This window comes from Pteropus vampyrus, unplaced genomic scaffold (genome assembly GCF_000151845.1).
Source record: "Pteropus vampyrus isolate Shadow unplaced genomic scaffold, Pvam_2.0 Scaffold332, whole genome shotgun sequence".
Classification (NCBI taxonomy): domain Eukaryota; kingdom Metazoa; phylum Chordata; class Mammalia; order Chiroptera; family Pteropodidae; genus Pteropus; species Pteropus vampyrus.
Window position 1 is genome coordinate 526,156 of NW_011889113.1, and position 8,551 is coordinate 534,706.

Below are 8,551 nucleotides of genomic sequence, written 5' to 3' on the forward strand. Positions count from 1 at the left end.
TTACCAACACTTTGGAAGCCAGTCTGTGACCATGAATCCTGCTCACGGGACAGTTGCTGTCTTACTGAATTTTAATGGTTGCAGCAGAAGCAGCTACGCCCAGGGGGGTTGCGATCACCCTGACTATAGTGTATAAGTAGTGAGGTACTCAGTGCTTTTATTGCAAACAGGTGATTATTTCTCAAGTTATCTGTGCCGCAAGCACTCATATTATAAGCAATGGTTTGCTTCTTGAGAGAAATAAAACATTTTCTTCAGAGCAGCAAGTAGAAAGAATAATGTTTTTGAGGTGTATTTCCTCATTTGATTATTCTTCTAACTGGGTTTATGAAGCTACCTTAAATGAATAAATTTAAATGTCATATACTTCCATTATATCCTCACTTAAAGGACTTTAAATTAGGAACATTTTGTGTCTTGACAACCTACAGAGGCAGAGTAGTATAAATAAATGTTTACTGCCTCTGAAAGGCAAACTGAGGTAAAACGAGAATTTGATTAGTGCCACACATTAAATTGGAGGACTCTTCATATGACAAATCCCCTGGTTTGCTGATAACTCACTGTAACCTCTTCTCCTTTGGTGTCTGAATCCACCATCGGAAATCTCCACAGCACAGATGCCTGGGCAGTGCAGCAGCCCTAGCAAGCACTGGAGCTGCTATAGTAACCGATCCTCTTTGTTATCCCTGCCCTGCAGTGTTCACATCCAGAAATAAGGAGAATGCCAGGCAACTCCCTGTTAAGTGGAGATAATAACGGTACACATCTCGTTGGGTGGCTCTGAGAATTAATTGTATTAATATGTGTAAAGATCTTCCAAGTGCCTGGCACACAGTAAGCACTGCATAAGTGCTAGCTATTAGCCTGCACCTTTACACCACCCACTTCATTCCAGCCTTTTCACCAGAGAAATATTGATCATAAGGAACAGTTGGTTACACTCCATGAGAATGTGAAAATTAAGAATAAATTCATCTTCACTTCTAAAATAATAAAATAACTTGTTTAGTGATAGTGGATCGAAGTGTTACCATTATTTGCAAAAATTGCACATGTTTATGTTCATATTTGATGAAGACAGAATTTGACAAGTAGGAATTAAAATAACAATTACACTTTTTAAAACATTTATCGCCATAGGAAATTTTTTAGTAAGCAATTCTAACTTTTAAATGTAATAGTAGAAAAGTTGATATTTTCTTCTTTTTAGGATGCATTATGATTTGGCATACATGCCAATTATTGTATATTTGCATTATCTTTGTGTATGTTGCAATAATCGCGATTCTTTCAATAAAATAGGTGTTCATCGAATTTTTTGGAAGTAAATTATTTTAAGTTTAAATTTTTCATTGAACAGAAGAGTTTGTAAAAAAAATTATAGTCTGAATTTCTGATTTATGTAGCCTAGTTTCTTGAGAACCCAAATTGCTTTATAGTTAAAAAGAAAGTCATGTAAAAAAGAGCAACATTAAATTAGGAGGTAAAGTAATTTGATCTTTTTTAAATGTACATAATTCACCACTGAAAGAACCATTAATGTTATAATATCTGAATTAAAACAATATATGCCATCCAGTCAACATTTAGGTAAACTGGTTCACTTCACAACTAGTTTTAATTCTAGGAGGAAATTAGTGACCCTATTTGATTTTCAAAATAGCCCCTGACCCAAATCTATTTTTTGGAATTACACTGTTTGAAAATGGGACAATGTGAACAAAAAGAGTTAGCATTAGAACTATTTTCTGAAGGAAAAAATAAGCCAACAAAACAGTGATTTTTTTTCCACATGTACCAATTTTTCAAAATTACAGGTGTTTATTTATCACATTTACCAGTTAATGTGAACTCCATTGGTTTTGGGAAATGTAATGTCAAACTTAAATTATATAAGCATTATTTATTTGGGTCATCAAAGATATATATATATATAATTTCAAAATAGACCGTAATGTGGGGATAAAATTTAGTTTCCATTACTTTATTTTTTTTATACATAAGTTACACAGTTTTTATACATAATTAGAAATATTTACTTTGCCTTCATAAACATATTAATTGGCTTTGATCATCTGACTATTGGGGCGAAATAAGATGTCATGGAAAATTAAGGTCTGTCTATACTACTTTATTAAATTAGTTATCAATATGATTATTCCACAATTTCTCTCAATTAAAAACCTTTAAAAGAATATGAACTTTATCAGAAATAGACATATTTCTATGAATCATATGGTAATACATACATTTTCATTGAATGGAAGTATGTAAAATATATTTTTGTGCTTTTATAAAAGCACAATAAAATTTTAATTCTAGTTGAGGCATTTTAATTCTAGTTGGTGATTGTATTTAATGAGTTAATCTGTGATTTTTCCACTAACACATCAAAGAATTTGCATTTATTCATCCTACTGTTACTATTAGGATCATTGATTCTCAAACTCAAGGTAGAAAAACAGTAAGGCAACCAATTATTTTTTAAATGAAAAGTGTCTCATTAAATTAATATATCATAAAAAGAATTTAAGTACAAAGTGAAATTTTACAAACCTGTCATATATATTTAAAAGCAAGACATTAAGTCATTTAAAGAATTCTTACAAACTAGAGAAATTAAATTTTAAAAAAATTTTCATAGGATTTTCATACTTAAAATTAGGCTTCAAAAGATTCTCATATATTCATTCTTGTTTAGGTAGAATATGGTGATTTTTTTTACTATAGCTTTAAGTGAACTACTGGCAACTCCTTGGTTGTAGCCAAGGGTCACTGTCCTTCACCTCCCTAATCCTCAGGAGCCAGGGTTAATTGGGGATCCTTCTCCCTATAACCATAACCCAACCCAGAAAACATTTATACAAAACCCAACTTCTTGCAATTTAACTTCATTTTCTTTAAGGCTTATCAAATCACACTATTGCCAAGATGTAATTATTTTTGTAATATTATTGTTGACCAACTGGTCTTTCTTCTCGCCTTGCTCCATCTTTAAATTCTAATGTCATGCCATTAAAAATTTAAAATATCAAGAGATCTGTCTATGCTAGCTCAGCACTCTCGAGAACTCCTTCCTTACTCCTGACTCCAGTTTTTGAGCTCTTAATATAGAAAGTAGCTGCTGCTATACTGCAGAAACTAAGAAAATTCTCCAAGGTCTTTCTATTCAGAAGCCCACAGGGCTGGTCTGATGATCCTTGTTTCTATATTGTTGCCTTGTATTTGATTTTTCTTTTCTCTACACACATATATCTTTCAGCCCCTACTCTCCCTCATCCCTGTTTCCATAGTGTGATATTGTGATTTATAAGAAATATATATATTTGGTTACTCAGATGAACAAAATATATCTCTCATCTATATTTGGTCTCTTGTCCTCAGTTCCTGAAAATGCTTCAGAGCCCTCAAGCTGAAAGAGGTGTCTTGTTTCTTATAACGATCCCTTTCCATCACAACTGGATTTATGTTAATTAGTTGACTTTTGCAAAGCACCTAAGGATGGGGGCCAAGGGAACCAACACTTAATACAGTCCCACCCTCTGATTTCCTGGAAGGGGAGAGGGACTAGAGTTTGAATTAATCACCAATGACCAATGAGTTAATCAACCATGCCTAATTAATGAAACTGCCATAAAAAAAAACAGAAGAAGGGGGTTCAGGGAGCTTCCAGATTGGGGAACCAGAATACTTCCATGTGTCACCATGCCAGGACCCAAGCTCCATGAGGACAGAAAGTCTTTTCTTCAGGACCTCACCCTATGTGTTTCTTCATCTGGCTATTGATTCATATCTTTTATATACTTTGTAATAAATTGAAAATCTAGTAAGTAACTGGTTTTCCTGAGTTCTGTGAGCAATTCTAAACAAATTAATCAAACCCAAGGAGTTATAGCCAGTCTGTCAGAACTACAGGTAACCTGGACTTGTGATTGGAATCCTGATTTAGAGGAGGTCATTGGGACCTCCCATTTGTAGTGGCTTCGAAAGAAGCACAGGTAACCTGGGCTTGCAATTGGCATCTGAAGTAGAGAGTGGTCTTTGGGTTCCAGGCATCAAACAAGGTAAATCAAGTTGTTTCTTAACCTTTTCCATAGTTAAGTTTGGGAGTCAGCATTCTTAGTTCTGCTGACTTAATTAATGCTTTTGCAAGACTTTCCAGTTTCCCATTTTTTAGTTCTTTTTCCCTTCTCTCATCATTTCATTGTGTGTTTCCTATGGCTGTCATAACAAAGTACCACACACCGGGTGGTTTAAAACATGAGGAATTTATTCGCTCATGGTTCTGTAGGCTATAAGTCTGAGATCAAGGTGTTGACAGGAGCATTCTCTCTCTAAAGCCTCTAGTGAAGGATCTTTCCTTGCCACTTTCAACTTCTGGTAGTCCCAGGCCTTCCTCAGTTTGTAGATGTACGACTCTCATCTCAGTCTCCAGCTTCATTCTCCCTGCAGGTGTCTTTACCTTACTATCTTCCTACCATGTTTCTGATTCTTTATATCAGTCAAGTGGGATTAAGGGTCCACCTTACCCCAGTATGATTCATGTTTACTAATTTCATTTACAATAATCCTATTTCCAAATAAGTTTACATTTTAAGATCCTGAGAGTTAGAACTTCAACATATCATTTCGAAAGATATAATTCAACCCATAACACTCATCCTAATCTGTTTATGTTTTCAAAAAAAGTGTTTTACTCTAGGTTTAGTGCTGTTTCAGGAGAAAGCAAAGTCTTATTTGACCCAAAACTTATACAACCTCTCAATGTTTTGAATGAATAATAGCAGTGCTCTCTTCAACTATGAGTCCATAAACTGAAATTTTATAGCTTTTTATTGAATCCCAGTCTCCTGTCTGATCTCTCCTACTTCTACCTATGACCTCAAGATATTGCTAGTTATACTTAATTGTTACGGGCAATTGGATTTCATTTCATTGATGTTGATCTGTACTCATACAGAAGTGGAATAAAAACTAACATAACATGGAGTAATAAAGTATTTTTCAAATTTAGTTTATCACTGCACTTTCCGAAAGAAGTTCAAAATACCCATAATGTAGCATGGAGTCCAAGTTTTCAGAGGTAAGATCTTTTCTGAAATAAGGCAATAAGATTTTGATCAAGCAAATTACTGACTTAAATTTCATTCTTGTCGCATGTTCCTCTCTTCGTCTAGTTATAAGAACTGTTCTTTAAGTAATGACATACAACAGCCATGGGAAAAGTAATAGCACTAAAGTGCTCACATTACGAAGAGGATTTATTATCAAAGATAGGTGCTATAAGAAATGTTTAAGCACATCATAAATATAAATGCTGCTAATGATGGGCTTTACTCCAAAATGTATCACTATATTAATCAACTACATGGTATTATCTACACACTGGTTATTACTAAGAGACTAGTATTTCAAAGTAATACCTTACTATAGTCATTAATGAATCTCCTAGCTAGGGAGGCACTTAAGTAAATTAACTCAGTGAGGTAAGGCTATATTTGAAGAACAGACTTACAGCTGACTCATCATCTGTTTATTATGTGACATTTGAAAAGTTGTTTTACATTTAGATGTTTACACAAAATAATGTATATAAAACTGGCTAGCATGTTGCCTTCAAGAAATAGATGCTCATTAAGGGCTGTCACTTTTTACAGCATTATGCTAAATGCAGGTACAGTTTTAAGCATTGTTCTAAATACTTTTATATATTTACTTTTTTAAAATCTTTTTGTTAAAAAACAAAATTTAAGCAAGTGAATTTGAACATCTAATTGGCTTTATGAAGGCATTCGTGAATCAGGCAGCACCCCATCTAGCAACTAGAAAGGCATTCTGAGGGATTATACAAAATGGAAGCATTTTTTTATAGGAAGACGGGTGAAGCAAAGAAGCGATTAAAAAAGAAAAGAAAGAATTATATTGGGCCAGAACATCTTTTTTTTTTTTTTTTTTTTTGGTGCTGGGGCAGTAGAGGGACGTCGAGACTGGAAGGTTTTTTAATCAATCAGATTGTCTCTTCCTTCTATGGGGGAGGGGAAGGGGTCACGTGACAGATGGCTTTACTGGTGCTTGACTAGAGAATTCTAGACTCATTGATTAAGCTTACATTTGGGGAGAGGTTGAAATTGCATTTAGATCAAATTTGAAACTATGTTTGGTATCATCAGCTTTTAGCATAAGTGATGTCACTTTGGGCCTGTGATGTTTCTCTTTAATACTTTGTGTATCACATATGTTTACATTCATATGTGACCAAACTGAGACTACCACTATCTCTACCATTTTGAGAAATTTATATTAAACCTTTTAGATACAAGTAAATAAAATAATACTCCATAGATTATTGGTCCAACTACTTCTTGGAAAGATTTGTACCAAAGCATTCTATATATTCAGTTGTCTTTCTTATTTTTAAGGGATTTCAGAAAAAACGTATTGTTACTGTAATAATATTCAATAGACTAGTGGTTCTCAGTCTTTAGCATGCATTGGAATCACCTGGAAGGCTTGTTAAACTACAAACCGCACTCCCAGAGCTTCTGATTCAGTAGTTCTAGTGCGGGGCTCGAGAACTTGAATTTCTAACAAGTTCTCATAACATGTTCCCAGGGAAAGTTGTTGGTCTAGTGACAGCAATTTAAAAATCATTTCTATACGTCAATGATTGTCAAGAAGCAAGAAATTCTTTCTTAATTCTAAACCTAAATCTACATTATTCATGTTCTAAACTTATATCTAAGACTAAACAATACACTTGAATTATTTTTGCCTATATGCTCTCCAATTTCTTTTGAAATGTTGAAACTGAAAATGATATAAGTATTTAGGAAAAACTGAAACTCATATGACAACTCCTGCTCTCAAAGTATAGAAAATTTTGATACAGACTCATCATAGATAACCTTATGACATGAAGTTTGAGCATCAGGGGAAGCAAGAAGATCTTTGCCGTCAAGAGGAAATAATCTTGCTTTGCTCTGGACAGACAATACATCCATTCAAGAACATTATCCCTACATATGTTAGTATTTTATTTTTAACTGATGTTGGTAGGTACAATTGAATCATCTCAAGCTAATCATCTCAATTAAAGCCATATAAATCTCACTGTGTACTTTTAAAATTTGTTCTCAGTAACATATGGATGACTTTCTTGTGAAAAAAACATTTTACTATTCAAAGATTTACACTCAATTAATCATGGTACACGGAATATATTTTCCCTGCAATAAAGTTGAATTTCAAAGTTTTTCAGAGTTTCTAACTTCAAATTTGATAAGATAGAAGAGGTAGGGCACAGTATTTGCCAAGAAGTCATGCATTCAGCTTAGTACCATCATTGAAAGGATCACATAACAAATCATCACATTAGCTTTATACTTTCAAAATTAGCTTTCCATGAGTTTAAATTATAAGAATTATTAATTAGATCTTGTCTTTGTGTAAACTAATACAATAAAAAATTTCTTAATCTAAAGGGCTACTGAGCGTGTACTTAATTCTCATTGGTTAATGAAAGATTCCTAAAGCATTGTCAGTTCACTAGGTAATTATTAAAAAATATATTAATGTGCTTTTTCTTTTCATACTTGCTTAAACTTGGCCTTTTTTCTTTCCCCTTTCAGCCAGAGGTATCTATTATCTCAGGACGATATAGATCATAATAATTAGGAAAGCAAAAATAGTCAATTTCAACTTTTGACTGACAAAATATGATCTTATAGCCCGACAGGCAATAGTTCTGAAAGACTTGCTGTATTTGAGGAAAAAACTTTACTAAATTTTAAAAGTTTTTCTTTACGTAGAGTAAAATTTGATGATTTGAACTGAGATTTTAAACCCATAGATAGTAAGAACTCAAGATATGCCCAAGTTAAAAAAATGAGGAGTTTTTAAAAAAATTTTAGTTTAAAATATTTTTTAATTTCATTTTTTTTTTTGGTGAGAATCTTTAAGTTCTATACTCTTAGTACATTTTTATGAAAAGTCTTTATAACTGTGAAGTGTAGAGAAGGCAGAGACTCAGAGAACATGACAATAGGATGGATTTTCTTCTTTGTCCCTCAGGAAGGCAGTAGCCCTCATGCCCTGTTTCTCCTTCTTTAACCTTTATCCTTCAGACCTTACCTTGGGTGTGAGCCCTGAGAAGAAAGGAACTCTAAGTGGACTCGTGGACTTCTTTGTCATTCACCAAATGCAATCTTAGGAAGCCGTGTCCACAAAGACTAAAACCATGTAAGTACATAACTGCTTTAATGGATTTACAACAAAATGTGTTTTTTAACTTTAGATTTATAATTATTCTAACACTTTTAATGTGTATACAATATGTGACTAAGCAACAAAATTTAAGTAATGTTGAGTAATAGATATAACTATATGGATACATCCTTAAATGTCTATGAATCAGGAAGCTTAATTGGGTCTCAGGCATTTTTCTATTTTATCCGTATAAATACAAATGATTATCAAGAGATTTGATACTTCATTTTATACTATAAATATGGTATTTAATCTGGTATTAAATAAGCACTTCATGCTTGAG